Raw genomic sequence first — 16,269 nt, forward strand, 5'->3', positions numbered from 1 at the left:
CCGAAAGAATAGTTCAGCAGAGGGAATAAAGGAGGGATGGTGACCGTGCTGGGACCCTGGTCATGTGACTGTAGCTTCAATCTTCCCATCACTGAGGTGTTAACCATCAGCCCATGAGGATGCTGACTCATGAATGCGCCCAAAGCCACCTGTTTTTCATGTGCTGCACTAACAAGTTGAAGGCATGTTTTGTTTGTTTTTTTTGCTCCAGGATGCTGTGTAAAAAACACAACTTAGCCCCCCCTCATTTTCATCCCAGAACCCCCCCCACCCCTCTCAGTCACTCACTGCACCTGCACAAGGTCATTTTGCGCCCATTCCATCATCTGATTATCAAGTGAATAATTGCACATACAGCTGCTACAAGCCTGTGACTCTTAATTTGTATTGCAATGTTGATAATCCACATCTATTTCTCCCCTCTGCTAAAATTTCTACCCTTTTTCTCTCCCCGCAGACTCCTCAGACTCCTCCCTCCTCCTCCCTTCGGTCTCTCTCATCCTCTCCCTCCCCCCCCGGTCCTCTATGCTCAGTTCGGTGTGTGTATCCTCTTTCAAAGGGCGCAAGGGTGGGAACAAGTCGTCCAACAAAGCATGTTACAGCGCAGACATGACTTGTCCGTCGGAAAGCGAGAAAATCGTGATAAACTGCGGGGGGGTGCGGCATGAGACCTACCGGAGCACCCTAAAAACGTTGCCCGGTACCCGCTTGTCGTGGCTCACCGAACCGGACGCGTTCAGCAACTTCGACTACGACCCCAAATTAGACGAGTTCTTCTTCGACCGCCACCCGTCAGTGTTTTCCTTCATCCTCAACTATTACCGCACCGGGAAGTTGCACTGTCCCAATGATGTGTGCGGTCCCCTGTTCGAAGAGGAGCTGGCCTTCTGGGGCATCGATGAGACGGACGTGGAGGCGTGTTGCTGGATGAATTACCGGCAGCACCGGGATGCGGAGGAGGCGCTGGACAGCTTCGAGACTCCAGAACCGGACGCGCCGGACGACGATCCAGCGCTGGGCGGTGCGGATGGGGACTTGAAAAGACTGTGCATGCAGGAGGACGCAAGGAAAGCGGGCTGGTGGAAAACCTGGCAACCCAGAATATGGGCACTGTTTGAAGACCCGTATTCCTCCAAATATGCCCGGGTGAGTTACCCAGGTCTCTCCTGGAGGGACCGAGTTGTGTCTGTACTTTTGCATATTCCACCTCATTATGTCTCAGACCACTGCTTGAGTCATGATAAGTTTTAAAAACTTTGTTTTTTTGATTGTTCTGTTAACAATGTAACTGCAGAGAAACCGGTCCTCAACGACCTGCAGGACACTCACTGCCGGTATGTGTGTGATCCCTGTCAGTACAGCTTGTATTAAATGGCAGGATATAGACTTACTGATATTGAATAATTAATGCTGATAGCATAGGAAAATGGAAAATGGTATGGCAGGTACTAGTTGATGTAACAACCACGGTTGTTCACCTCCATGTCTTTGACTTGATATATTACATGTTTCAGACGAGCTGGATTCGCACTGAATGCCGTTTTTATTGCTGTCATAATTCCTATCGCCGTCTTCTGCTACTTGAGCGGCTTTAATACATATCTGCCTCCAAACGCAGCATCCGCTGCGCCTCTTGCATCCAAACGCCTTCATTAGATTATATTTGTCCGTTTATGATGCACATCAACGCGCCGTATTTCATGTTGGTATTATTTACTGTAGCACCGCATTGAGGAGGCTCACACGACGCCTAATCGTCAGATTTGAAGTGCATGTCTTTTCCCACATTTGCCCTTGGTAGTGCTACACTCTGCTGGGTTGTTTTTTGCAGGCTCCCCTTGTCCCAGTTGAACGGTACATGCCTTTTACGCACGGGTTTTATTGCTGTTGCGTATAACTTGCTCCTATGTTGGGATATCCTCTATTATTTTCATGTAAATAGTTAACGATTTACCTCCTGCAAACAAATGTTTGATGACATTTGATCATACAGGTGTAAGAGTAACAAGTACCCCTGACTGTGTTTTTGATCCTGGGCACATGAAAACAGTTACAGTGGGCTTGTGGTTCTTTTTTCTCAGACCCTCCAGTTACAGACAAATCCAGCTGCTTGATCACGACTGCTTTGATTTGTGTTGTTTGGTATATCCAGTGATATAGTTTGATCATTCTTGTCTTGCACCCTGTCTGTGCTCTTTGTTAATAATATTTTTCTATCATGAGGGTGGGTAAGGACCCTGAGGTGCTGTGAATGCATGTATACTGTAGGTGCACATGCAAAACCAGACAGCCAGCAGACACCTGCAGTGGCCAGTTCATCACATCACACCGAAAATAGCTGAATGTCTGTGTAAGAGAAAAAAAAAAACCATAAATCACTGCACACTCAGCATTACATTCTCTATTTACTATCACAGATGAAGACAATAGCTGCACACACAGCCTCTTACCCTGTCTTCCCAAACACACACACACACGCAGTCACACATCTTCTGCCACCAGGTGTAGGTCTACATACCTAGATTCAGTTCCCTCCAAATGTGTCTGGCTGTGACGGACAGATAGTCTGGTTTAGGCCACCTGATCTGCCTCTCCGGACCTGGGATCAGGCAGGAAGTGCTTCACGAACTGTCACTCTCATCCCAGTTGGATTGATTTCTCACTACCCCATTCCTTGCTGCCCCTACTCAACAAAACACCCCGCTGTGAAGCAGGTCTTTGCAGAATGTCCAAATGTTGCATGAGGGGGAGAGAGCTTCGGCGCTTGGATTTTCAAATGGCGCACTACGACAAGCAGGAGGCAAAAAGGTGCTTCACATGTGTATGTAAACAGAAGTGGATTTGGTAGAATTCTGAATTATCTCAGAGCAAGAGGGGGCAGCATTTGCAGCACTGCCATACCTTGGATGCAAGCTACTGTACCTGCTGCCTGGCTGCTAGAATGCTGTATGTTATGTAATGTACAGTTTAACACCACATCCACTGGTTACACTGGCTAAGAGCTGGTAAATGATACAAAAATGAACATTCATTGAGTGTAGTAGTTGCAGATAGTGGTGTTTATGATGCCACACTGGGGTTATGCAGAGTACAGAACAGGTAGTAGGGGGGGATTCATTTCAGTGGCTGCACAACATCGACTCTGTTTGTGGGTGAAAGCAGCTCCATTTCTCTCTATTGGTCTAATGTACCAGCGCTATACGTCAAACAGCGATGTGACCCAGATCACTCGTTTTTTTTTTTTTTTTTCCACCCTCGCTCTTTCTAAAAGTATCCTGTCCAACATGGCAGAACCTTTTGGTCTTTCGGTCCTGAGAGATGCAAATTATATGTGAAGAGAGAAGACAGAGAGATGAAGAGCGGCAAGGACAGAAAAAAAAAAAAGAGAGCTGATGTGGAAATATAATGAGACAGATGAGAGAGAGAGACAGAGGGAAGAAGAGGGAGATGAGAGGAAATAAAGGGAGACAGGAGGAGAGACGTTACTCTAATGATTTAAGGGGATTTTGTTTCCATGGCTGTGATGTAACGCATCAGCAATCAATGTTTTGATCACAGCGTTCGACGGGCATGCAGTCTTTTAAAAAAAAAAATTTTTTTTTTTTATTCACCTCCTTCGCTCATGATCGTGTGAGGCTCGCTCGTGGATCTACCGTAGTGGCACACACATGTACAAACGCACACATGCTGGTGTCTGTTCTGGCTTTTCTGCTGCAGTAGACACGGGAGAGAGGAGGAGGGGGGAGGCTCTGGAGGAAGAGAAAAGAGGTGGTGGTGGTGGGGGGGGGGTGTCGGAGTGAGAGGGATAGGCAGAGTGAGGGAAATGGAGAAGGGGTGAGATAGTGGGGGGAAAAATAGAGGGAAAAGGGAACGAAGGGGGAGCCTGAGAAGGACACGGAGGTAGAAGGAGGAAGAGGGGTATTGAGATAAACACAGAGGAGGTGACAACCACAGAGAGAAAGATGTTGCATGATGGGGGTGGGGACCCTTGTCTTAGCATCTTCGATTATCTGTGACGCTTGAGCCATCCAATCTTCCTACCCTGGCCATTCTGCCTGCCTATTGATTGATATTTTATTGATTATCTTCTCTTTTTGTCTGTTTTTAAAGCCATTCTCTGTGTCGCTATCACCTCTTAAAATATTCTCTTCTGAATGGTATCATGACCGTTAACGTACTGGCAGAATTTATGGATGTATGTGTTTCTGTTTGATGAGGTGTTATACAATACAATTTGCATCTGATTTCTTTATTGATCTGTGCCTGGTTGACATAGATCTTGCAGTGCAGCTGAGATGACATGGGACTGTTATATCATGCTTGAAAGATGCTGATCTTCTCCCATGTTATCCCCTGCCTGTTAGTTTTTTTTCCCTAACTCACTGTTTGAAACTCTGACAATGATCCTAATTGAATTACTAAGGATCCACCAGTATCGATGAACCTGTGTTTTTTTTATTGAACCGCACGTAAACTCATTTAACGTAATCACTTGTCACTCAGCAGGTTGAATATATGTTGTTAAACTAAGATGATGATTTTGATTTGGTTATACTTAGAAATTATCCCTCAAAAGAGTTGAGAGTACAATGTTGTGCGGTAAACTATGTGTATAAATTACATACAGATATATAAAAGAAAATGATTTGAGTGAGTCTGTTTTGGACATCAAAACTAAATTGAATGAATTTAACAAACTGTATAATAATATAGAAAAAAATCTTGAATAAAAAAGATGCTGAATTTTCTGTGAACTACTTTTTTCTTTAAAAAAAAAAAAGAAAAAAGTTCAAATATTTTCTCATCAGTATTAATTCTATTGGTAGCTGTTCCCTTGTTGTCCTGTAATGTACTCCCACTGTCCCACAGGTTTTCTGCTGTGTTTTGGTCACTTCCACTTTCATACCAAAAGGGCACAGTTGTCTTTGTCAGCAATCTCCTGACAAAGCACCATTTTGTAGCTCAGCATGTAAAAGATGCCCCTTTGCCCCCTTCCAAAATCAGACTTTTTTTTATTTTTTTGTGACTGTATTTGATTCATTTCGGTGGAGCAGTGCTGTGTCCAGAACCAACCCCCCTCCACCCCCACCCGCACCCCCACCCCCTTCCTCTCCCTGAAGGTCATGTCTTGTGGTTCATTGTTTGCTGTTCTTTTCCACAGTGTTCAGTGCTGGAGCGCACAATGCTGTCATAAACACAAATGTGACCTGCCACAGCGCCAGACAGCCTCAGAACAGGTCGTCTCTGGGTAGAAAATCACTGGGCCGGACAGAAAGCAGAAAAAAGACGTATTGATAGGTGTTAGTACATATATATATATATAGATATGGTGTTGGGTGGAGAAGAAGGTCGCCTGGGGCAGGGTTTAGGTGACATTACCATTTTGCATTGCATTACATTTTTAGGGCCTTGTGACCGAGAAGCTGAGTTCTGTGTGGTTCCAAAATATAAAATGGGGGGTGGGTTCATTATCCAAGTAGCCACTTAAAACAGCTGTTGGAAATGTTTTAGATATCATTTTCAATAAAGCACGATGTCCTCGTTTGATTTTAACCATATCAGACACTCATTTTTACTATATACTAGGTCACTTCTAATTTTGACTAGTCTTGTGAGATTATTTTGCACCAGTTTTGTTTGCCACACAGTTCCACATTCGGTTCCTCTCAACTCTGACTGGGGCTTAATGGGAATTGTGGGGATGAGGACAGCTAATTGTTTGCGCAGGTCCCAGCCAATCACAGGCCTTGATGATTTCTTGTTACTTTGATGGTGAACTGAAAGGTCTAAAGTGTGTGGAATTAAACTTTCATACTTTCAGCGATGGGGTTTTATATTTGTGCTTCCAAGTTGTTTCCATTCCAACCCTGACCCCACTGAAAGGCCTATTTCCCACATCCATTCTTGTTCCTCTCCCAGTGGGCTGCATCTGAAAATAGCAAAGAGAGGGAACGGAGGCCTTAATTTCTTTCTCCGGTGGCAAATGTATTCCTCCATCATCACTGCGAGGATGAGACTCTGCACTTGTATGACCATTCAGCACATAAGCAATATTTAGAAAACACACGTCTTAAAATAGCTAAAGCACCAGACCTGTCTTGACAGAGAAAAAAGGATGGGGGGAGGTGTTCTGAGGATGCTCACCAAGTTTATTAAGGTAAACTCTTTTCCCCAAGTAGTAGCTGCTGGCAGGGGCGTGATAATTAGTCAGCTCGCATTTCCTGTACCTGGGACTGGTAAATGCATCTGTTCTGTTTCAATTTTCCCTGACAAGGTTTTGTACCGCAGGCCTTCTCATGTTGTGTTTGCATCCTCGGAAGTCACTGTCCCTCCGTTTGCTGCCTTGTAACTTGAGCGCTGCCTGTTGGCGATACTTTACTGGACAGATCGTTGATGTCTCATAACAAGGACAGAGACATGATCTTTGTGTTGAATAAGCAAGAAGCACTTTTGAAGTGGTGACAACAGAAAAAATGCAGTGTTTGATTTGGTCTTCTACTTCTTCTACTATATAACAATATGATATTAATGTTTTTTGTAAATATGTAGTCAAATTGTTTTCATCAGTTGATAGATGTTTTATATTATAGTGCAGTATTTGGATGTAACCTGACTGCTTTATTTTTTAGGGGCAAAACCAGTGTCTAGATAGCAAAATGAAACTTCTGGCCCAGCATATGTCTGGATCCACTGCCCGAGTCTGGCCCATACACTTCCACATCAGGGCAGATTCCAGCTGTTATCCTCCAGTATTTCCTGACAGCTGGATGATTTTCTGTTTGTGCGCCAAAATTGGTCCAGATGTGAAAGTAGCATATGAAATTCATGCTGTATATGGGCCAGATTCAGGCCGTTGAACTGGACGTATACTGGGCCAGAAACAAACATGTGGCCCAGGTGTTGGCTGGATTTATTTTACAGTCTTTGCAACTGTAAGTTAATTGTCTGGATTATGGCCTGCTGTTGCGGTTTAATTTCAAGTCTGCAGTGGATCAAGAAAAATAAAAAGGGTTGAACTGTGTACTGATCCATCACCTGTAACCATAGGTATTATTATTGCTGAAAGAAGATGTTATAGGAAATATGGTTATTCACTTTTTTTGCTGAAACTGAGATGAGATGATACGGTAAATATCTAGCACTTTTTTGTTTGTATTAAAGAAACAAGCTATAACATGTCGATTATTGAGCTTTAAAGGTGCCGGTAGATGGATTTGTTGCCATCAGACAGAGCCAGGCTAGCTGTTTCCCTCGGTTTCCACTCTTTATGCTAAACTAGGCTAACCAGTTGCTATATATATTTAGCATCTTTCAGCAACAAAGCAAATACGTGTATTACCCAAAATGTTGAATGAGTGCTTTAAGTATCACATCACATTAAAAACATTTAACATGTAGTGCGATAATGAAACACAAATGATTTCCACATCACTTGAGCTATCTTTCTAACTCTTTCCTTCTCAGCCATCTTCCTCCTCCTCCTACTCTGCTTTGGTCCATTTAGCCATGCCATGGTTAAGTGCTGAATCAGCGCTCCACACCACTACGCAGACAGTCAATTAGCTGGACCTTGTGGTAAACCCTGGACATTTTGCTCTTATGCTCCGGAATTGAAATAATTTAGGAAACTGGCATGATGGAGAGCTCACGCGGTGCCAGAGCCGATTACAGTGGTGGGAGTCTGAATTCTCTAAATGGGGCAAATCTTGTCAAAACACATGAGAGGACAGTGTATTGTGTACTGTAGTCACACAAACTGCCACACGCATAAGCACATGTGTATGTAAACAAACAGGGACACAGAGTGCACATACACAGGAAAATGTTTTAATTATGTGCCGAATGAAAACTCCTTTCCCTGCATCAAGATAATCAATTATTCATGAGCAAATACTGTAACTTAAGAAAGACTTAACATGTTATAGAAACACATTTACCTACTCCAATCACAACATGCATCTTACATTCGACCCCCTCGAACACCTGGCTGAACATAAATCACTCTCAGTACTCTCACCTTTGCACATTGGCCCATACTCTGTAAGTGTAGCTGCCCATAAACCATTCAGCTGAGCGTTCACACTCACAGCACACAGATAAATCACTGCGTTTGACACGCCTCCACGTGTAACCCTGCAGATCGCTGTCACACGTACCACCGTCCCAAATACAGATGTTTAACAAAGGCATAGACCAACAAACTGAATGTTAATTAGGCGGAAATTGAAACTGTAGATATGTTTTCCATTTAGTAATAATTTCCAAGGCTGGAAACTAAAAATACTTTCATTATGTAGTATTCTGTAGATTGATCAGTTTATTGTTTACTAAATAATGAATGAATAATGAAGTTCCCGAAGCCAAAGGTGACACCTTCAAATAACTAATTTTAACCACGAAAAACTTCGTTATTATTCCATTTGATTAATACAAAACAGAGAATAATATTTCTAAAGCTAAAACCTGTAAGTGATTGTCAGTTTTTCTTGATAAATGACTTAATTGATTGATTCATTATCAAAATCCTTGATTTATTTTCCATCAATCAACTATTTGACTATGCTTCGGCACTAACAATGTAACAGCAATATAATTAAATAATATAATGTAACTTTTTAAAAATTAAATGTCATTTTAGCAAAGCTAAAACTTAATTTGCAAACATTTCGAGCCTCATCTTTACAAGGGCTGCAACTAATGATTATTGTTTTTGTTATCAATTAATCTGCTGATTATTTATATGATTGATCAATTAATGGTTTGGACTGTAAATGTATGTAATATGTAACATGTAAATACCAGAAACAGCGAAAAATGGCTATCACAATCTCTTAAACCCTGTCACTGAACAAAACATATTCACTTCACACATCACTGTGACACGACACAAAGAAAAGCAACAAATCCTCACACTAAACATCTTATCATTTTACCTATCTTCTTGATTGATCATTTTAAAATGGTGGAAAAACATCCATCACAAAATCCCAGAGCTTGAGTCAATGTCTTGTTTTGTCAGACCAGCAAATAGATTCAATTTACCATCATGGAAGACAAAGAAAACAGATAATATTCACATTTCAGAAGCTGAAACCAGTTAGTTTCTGTCACACTTGCTTCAAGTCTGAGCTGAAGGAGTAATTGATTACCAACCATGTTGCTGATTTGTACCGTACTGAGCAAATCACACACAGAAGTCAACTCTAACCTTCTCATGGTTCCCGTGCTGTTGGGAACACATCTGTTCAGCAGTTTCGTGAGTGTCTCTGCATGGTTGGCCACGCGTTGCTACGTGTGGCACTGAAACAGTCAAACTGGATCCCTGCTCATTCCCTTGGAAAATGACATCGGAGGGCGTCCCCGGGACAATTCCTGTGTGACCATCTGCTTCCTTGTGACTGTGCCTCGTGTCCAAGTGGAAGTGGAGTGGAGGCCGAGTGTGCGTACATTGAATGGCCACTTTAAATGGAAACGTGATCAAGGAGAGTGTGTAACAGTTTGATGCGGGAGTGGATTTGGACGGAGATGTATCAGAATGTCCTGTGGAGGTTTGTTGGGATCAGGACATTTGACTTGACATAGGAAGGTTAACAGTTTGATATGTGTAGTGCTCCTGTCCTTTGCGCATGTTTTCTCTTTTATGATGGAATAAGAAGGGAGGGGGTTGAGAAAAAGAGGAGGAGGAGGCTTGAAGACAGGCGGTCGTCACAGCTAAAAGAACAGGGAATTGCTTTATGTGTCTCTTGGACAATACAAGCAGGACAGGAGAGGACGGATGGGGTGAGGAGGGGTGGAAAAAAGGAGGATCGGCTGAGAAAGAGGGGGGCTGTGTCGCAAGGACAAACGCGGATAGTATGCTGCAGTAATCTGGAGCGAATACAAAGCAGATGAGAGGGAACGGACACGTGCTCAGTTCATTCACCTCCACACAGTGTTTGTTTGTCTTCAAAAATGTTTGACAGGACTGCAGTGGGGAGCAAAATGGAGGGGACCTGAAAGCTGCAGAGCAGATACGACACAGTGACGTGTTGACTGGAGAGCAGTGTGTGTGTGTGTGTGTGTGTGTGTATATTTAGGAGAGCTTACTGATTTAACTGTAGCGTGTCAGGGAGTTGAGTCATTGAGGGAATCTCTGGAACAGAAGTCTGTGTTGTGATTGAAATTTTACCAGGATCACTTCCAAGAGCACTGACCTCAGAGAGTCAGTGTTTCCAGCGCTCAAAAAATAAAGTATACGCAAGGATTACCCAGAGCAGAAGCTAATTATATCTCTAAGTTCAGTGCAGCCTCCTGCCAACCTTCATCGCTCCTCCTCCGCCTTCATCTCCTCCTGCATTCAGGTGTTTGATAAGCCTCATGCATACGTATGAGACGCGCATACCTTATATCCACGTGTTTTGCACATATGCAATCATGCAACACATGCAACCATCCCATAACGTCCCTCCTCTCTGCCTGTCCCCACGTCCCTGTTCCTCGCCTCACCTCTCCTGCCCTTCATTATCCCACAGTGTCCCACGGTGGGTGCTGGGCCACCACTAGCAGGGGCTCACAGTCTTCCACTTTAACTGCCTGTCCTGGCTCGGACACCAGCGGCCTCCACCTATTTCGATTACATTTCCCTTGAGGTGAGGCCCGACTGCAGGTCCTTTGAGACAGAAAGAGGCCTAGTAGGGAGTAAAGGGTCACAAGAATTCGATATCTCCTCTGATATTGTTTTCTGCCCATCATCAGTCTGTTATTATCAGCTGTCATGGATCTCCTCTTTGAAATGAGCTTAGGTGCCACTGAATCAGCCCACCTTGAAATCTACACTGTTCTGCAGTGGTAGAGCCGACGCTCTTAAAACCTCTGTCCTGTTATTACAGTACAAAGAGGAGGTTGACTAGGTAGGTTGCAAGAATGTCACTGATAATCTGCTGAAATGATCAGCTGATTCATTGATTGTCTATTGACAAAATCATTTGCTAATTTTGATAATTCATTCACAGTTGAAAAAGTAACAGTACCAACCATTTGCTGACAACTGCAAGAAAAATCGTTCACATCACAGTCAAATAAGTTAGTATGGCCTTTGTCTTTTTTTGGAGGGGGTTATATGAGAAGATGAATACAACCACCACGTCTCTACGCCAGGTGACTTCTTTGTTTGGCACGAAGACTTGAAATGTAGCTTGGCTCTATTCAAAGTTAACAAAAATTTGTCAACCAGCACCTGCTTATTAACACTTTATCAGTGAACAAAAATGGCAGTGTCAAAATGTCAAACTGCTGATTTACAAGGGGTTAAATGCACCTCTTTCATTTCGTTTCTTGGCTGGGAGTCGAAGCTAAGATAACTGCTGTTGGCAGTAGTTTCATATTTACTGTACAGACATTCCACAAGGATCCGTGGCTGTACTTTAACCATGGATGTTGCAATTAGGATTAGGTTGGGGTCAATATCTTTTACTCCTAGTCCTCCAGAACCACTAATATTTTGACATGTGACAAAATGAGCAATTAGATTGAATGAAAGTTAATTGCATCCCTAAGCGGAGTCAGTTGTTTTCCATGTGGTGTTAATGTATTTAGCAGCCTTAATGCCGAATGACGGACTGAATACTGCAACTGTGGTTAACATTCTTAGACACATTTCATGGACCATGGCTGCATCATCAAACTCGCACCAGGAAGCTTTGAGGTTGAGGGTCAGAAACAGCTAAGAGCCACTGAAGTGAAGACAAGTCAAAGACATCTTTTCTGTACTGTTCTCTCTCCCTCTCTGTTCATCCCTCTCTCAGTCTTTCTACTCAGCTTTACCGCTTGTCCATTTCACACGGCATGTCCCTAAAGGGAACTCTCTCTCTTTTGACATTTTAGTTGTTCTCTTTGTCTTGTTCAACAGTGTTTGACTGTTAGGTTTAGTGTTTTTCTTTCCCGGGAATCTCAGCCTAAAGTAGCAGAACCTTCAACTTCAACATTATTCTTCTCATCAGTGACGACGACGATGATGATGATGGTACAAGTGACGGCTATTTCTGTAAGCCACCCAAGGTTATACTCCCACTGCACGCTGAGTTGCTACTTTGAAAGTCTCTGAGTGATGGGCACAGTCATTCACCCTAAGATATGAGATTAATCACTCGATCCCAGTCTAACCCATTGCTTGGGTTGCCCTTCAGGAGAATGTTCTGTACTTCCCATCTTTAAATGTTCATTTTTCATGCCTCATTCATGTGCAGATATCAAATCATCCTTCAATGTCTTCTTATCATTGCTGACTCTGCAGCAGTGGTCGCCTATTTGCTTTGCCCTCTGGGAAAGACTCCACGTACTCCGTCTTACCTCGCGCTGTTCGTCATACTAATGCTGATCAAACATCACCATCGTGGAACAAAAGCCCTGTCAATAAGAGGCAAAATCCTTTATTTGTCTTTATATCTCTGTCAAGGTCACTTTCCCTTGACCTGACAAACGTTAATCTTTCACTGAACAATCGGCAGCCGGACCCAACGATCACAGTTCTGCTCTTCCTCCTCTACATTCAGCCCTTTACGCCAGCTGTAGGAGCAGTATTTGGCTTAGTCCTGTCCTTGGTGCCTGAAAGCAGAGGCTAACGCAGTGGTTGTCATGGTGACAGAGAGCCAGGCAGGGCTGTGGTAATACTGTAATGATAAAGCTCTTCTGGATGGTGCCGCAGTAAACACAGCGCCACTAGGGTCCCGTTAAGGAAGAGCGCAGCACACCGCCGTGCATGCAAAAACGCCTGTAGGGCTAATATCAGCCCCGACCATTTCTCCTTGGTTATATCACTTACATTCATGCTCTCCCAACACCTCCTCCTTTCTCCCTCCCCATCTCTTTATTGCACTCTCACTCTCTGCCCTGCTCTCTCCCCTTGATTGGTGAGATTCACGCCATTGTCTCCTCTCCCCTGCTCATCTTCCTCCCTCCATTCCTTCACTCTCTCTCTCCTTCATTCAGCCATCGAAACACAATCAACACTGTCTATCATCAACTTCCTTTCACACTTTCTCTCCCCCCCCCCCACACTCTCTCTCTCTCAAAGGCTCTTTCTCATTCGCTTCCCTCTCTCTTTCTCTCTCCATCTCTGACTCCCGCTCTTTTAAATTTATGTTGATGATCTTTCCAAATCTAATTTCAGAGTCTAGAGAGCGAGGGAGACTCTACTGGGCCTTGAAGGTCATTGGGCTGCAGGTGTCACACATGGAAGCTTTACTGTAGGGAATTCAGCACATTAGGCTTCACACCATTATTACAGTGTGCCTCTGAATCGTATATCCAGAGCATTAACATGGCTGTTCAGCCCAGAACACACACACACACACACCTTCATGTTGCAGTGAGGAGAAGGATGTGGGGGGGGGGGGGGGGGGCGAGAACAGAGACAAAGTGCCTGAGGAGATAAATAAGTGTGAAGTGACAGATTGCTGCTCCTCCTTTTATCATCTTCCTCCACCTCTTTCTTTCCCTCCATCTCTCGGCTCATCCCTCTCCATCACCTCAATGCAGTGCTCATGTAGCTACCACTCACTATCTGCGATCAGCAAGTGTGTGCACACACCTCCTGTGCCCATAGGCTGTTTGTCTCTCTTACGTGGTGAGTCATGTCCACACACACACACACACACACACACACACACACACACACACACACACACACACAGACACACACACTTGTGCCAGGCACTTACGCCAACACATGTGTACACGGGCGCATACGGTACACACATGGATTTGATGAGTAGCTTTAAGTACAGTTTATTACTGTTCAAGCAGTGGGAGCTCTGCTCTATCTTTCCTCACACACATGCTGCTGCATATTTAAGAAGGACTGGCTGCTGTGATGGATTGATCAATATTGATTAGATGTTCAGATGTACAGTGTAATCCACTGTGCTCTGCCATCTTGAAATACTGTTTGATTTAATTACACAATGCACGAACCTATGTTTCACAAAGGCTTTTAACTATAGCATTGTCAAATGAATTAATAACACATCCTATAGGTTAAAGCTGCACTTGCAACCCAGTGTTAACTTGTGCCCTCCTCAGACCTGAAGGTGTTTTTGTTTTTTCACTGAATGAAAAGTTCAGCTGTCATTGTTGAGTCAAGCTTTCTCTGCATTTACTTCCTCGCTGATGTTCAGGAACAAGTTTTGTATTTCATTCTCAGGCTTTCAGATTGAAACGCAGACGTGTTATTTCCTGTGTGTATAAGATTTCCCACCAGTAAGAGCACCTGACGCCAAAGTTTAATTTAGAGAAAGAGGGCGAATCTGCAAATCAGGGGAGGCTCTGTGGTTGCATCACAAATCTCTGGTGCCCTGGCTGTATTTATACTGAGACAAGAGAGACAGAATGCTCAGAAAATATTGTTTTTGTGTGGATGTATATTAATTGAGTAATGCAAAAAATGTAGACATTTTTCTGTGTATTCACAATTACACAAAATCTGATTAACACTATATTTGAGACATATTTTGTATATATTTTTTTCATTTTGAGCTGCTTATACCAACACCTGATTTATGTTTTGTCTGTTATTTGGAGCTGTATTTCGCAAGATGACCTCACCAAGTATTTTCTTGAAGCCGTAAACGAAACGTTTGTGTGCATGGGACATTTTAGATTAAATTGATCAGTTGTAGTTAAAAAGTATTTTTCAGTGAACGATGAGGCTCATGAACAGTTTTCTGCTGCATCTGCTCAAACATGAACACTGTTTTGTCGGTAGAAGATATATGGTGTATAAGTGTCAGCTCAGCCTAAACGGCACTGGTTTTTGGCAGATTTTGGCAGTGGACTAACTGGTCAGCAGACAGATTTAGCAAAACAATATTAGAAAAAAAATATGCTGAACATCTTAAGAAGAGGACCTCTGCTGTGCCGTTAAATTGTCCATTACATCACCTGCAACCTCTGTGCTGTTTTTAGTGTCATTAGATTGGGGTTTTTTTACATTAACATCTTGATGAATGCAGCTTTTAGTCAGATTCATCCCTTTTGATGTCCTGTGGACATAAAGAATCTAATACTTTCAGATTTCTTTCTGCACTAACGTGTTGTAAAAGTACACACAGAACTTCCTCTGTCCCTCTGCTTGACAGAATTTGCTGTTATGGCGAAGGCCTGTCATTTACTATTAGCCTTCAGTGTCCTGATAGCGTTCCCTCTTTTTCTTTGTCTTCGCACTCCTCCTCTCACTATCACTTCTTTTTAGGAGTTCTCTTGTCATGACACAGTCACATCGTGTCGAGATCAGAACGAGCTACCTGAGCTTAGCTTAGCAAATCTTAGCTCAGGATCCTTCCCTCTGTCGGTATTTGAATTATGCTCACTGTTCTGGCATTCGGTCCTCAGCCTCTCTCTCTTCAATCGCGCTCCTTCCTTTCTTCTGGACCGCTTCAACTTTTTCCTTTGTGCTTCTCTACGCGTGGATCCACATCGTCTGGTCTGCCTCCCACCTGTCCGCCCCCTCCTGTGTCTCCACCTGTGTAGCCTACATAAAAGATATGTTATTGCGGTTTTGCCACTATTTTCAGTTTGCTCTCTCTTGCGTATGTGTTACATGGGTAATGACACTCTTCTTCAGCTCTAGAGGCACTGCAGCATGATAAAAACCCCTTTTTGAGGACGGATCTTCTACCAGTGCTCCTGGTTATTATATTACTTACATCATTAACGTCCTCACGAGGAGTAATGGCAACAGTAACATAAAAAATAAGAGCATAACACCTCAAGGCAAAACTCTCCTTGTTGCCCTGATTTGTACATGTGAAGTGATTCTGGTGCTCAGCCAATGAGGGAGCATCCTTAGCAGGTCCTGCTGGTGCTATCCTGCCTCCCTGGGACAGGGGGGCTGGTACGGGGGTAGAGGTAGGAGGGTGACTGAGAACTTCAATGTGTGTGTGTGTGTGTGTGAGAGAGAGAGAGTGTGTTTTCACGATACAGAGGGGGAGAGCACTGCAGCAATCTGAGAAAGTAGGTCAGACACCGACTAGCGAGAAACATAGCAGAGGAGAAAAGAGGTAGGGAAAACTGATGGAGAAGGACGGGGGAGAAGGAAAGAGTAGAGAAGGAGTAGAGGGGGAGGAAAAAAGAGCAGGGAGAGTGGGGGAAGGAGGGTGAAGGCTTGTGAGAATAACAGAAGATAGAAAATTGGAAAAGTATTTTGAATACAAAGAGATACTCCGAATAAAATGTTATTGAAATATCTTTACTTGAAATTATGCAAAATTGCCTTTACTACTGTTCCCTTACCCT

The 16,269-nt window shown here is 43.4% G+C and overlaps 1 pseudogene; it reads left to right on the forward strand.

The window, feature by feature from the left end:
- The window catches only part of LOC139609319 (voltage-gated potassium channel KCNC1-like), a 50,551-nt pseudogene that overhangs the window by 8,419 nt on the left and 25,863 nt on the right, over window positions 1-16,269 (forward strand).

Source organism: Trachinotus anak, unplaced genomic scaffold (assembly GCF_046630095.1).
Source record: "Trachinotus anak isolate AG129_WGS33_773 ecotype Australia unplaced genomic scaffold, CSIRO_AGI_Tana_v1 ptg000025l, whole genome shotgun sequence".
Taxonomy (NCBI): domain Eukaryota; kingdom Metazoa; phylum Chordata; class Actinopteri; order Carangiformes; family Carangidae; genus Trachinotus; species Trachinotus anak.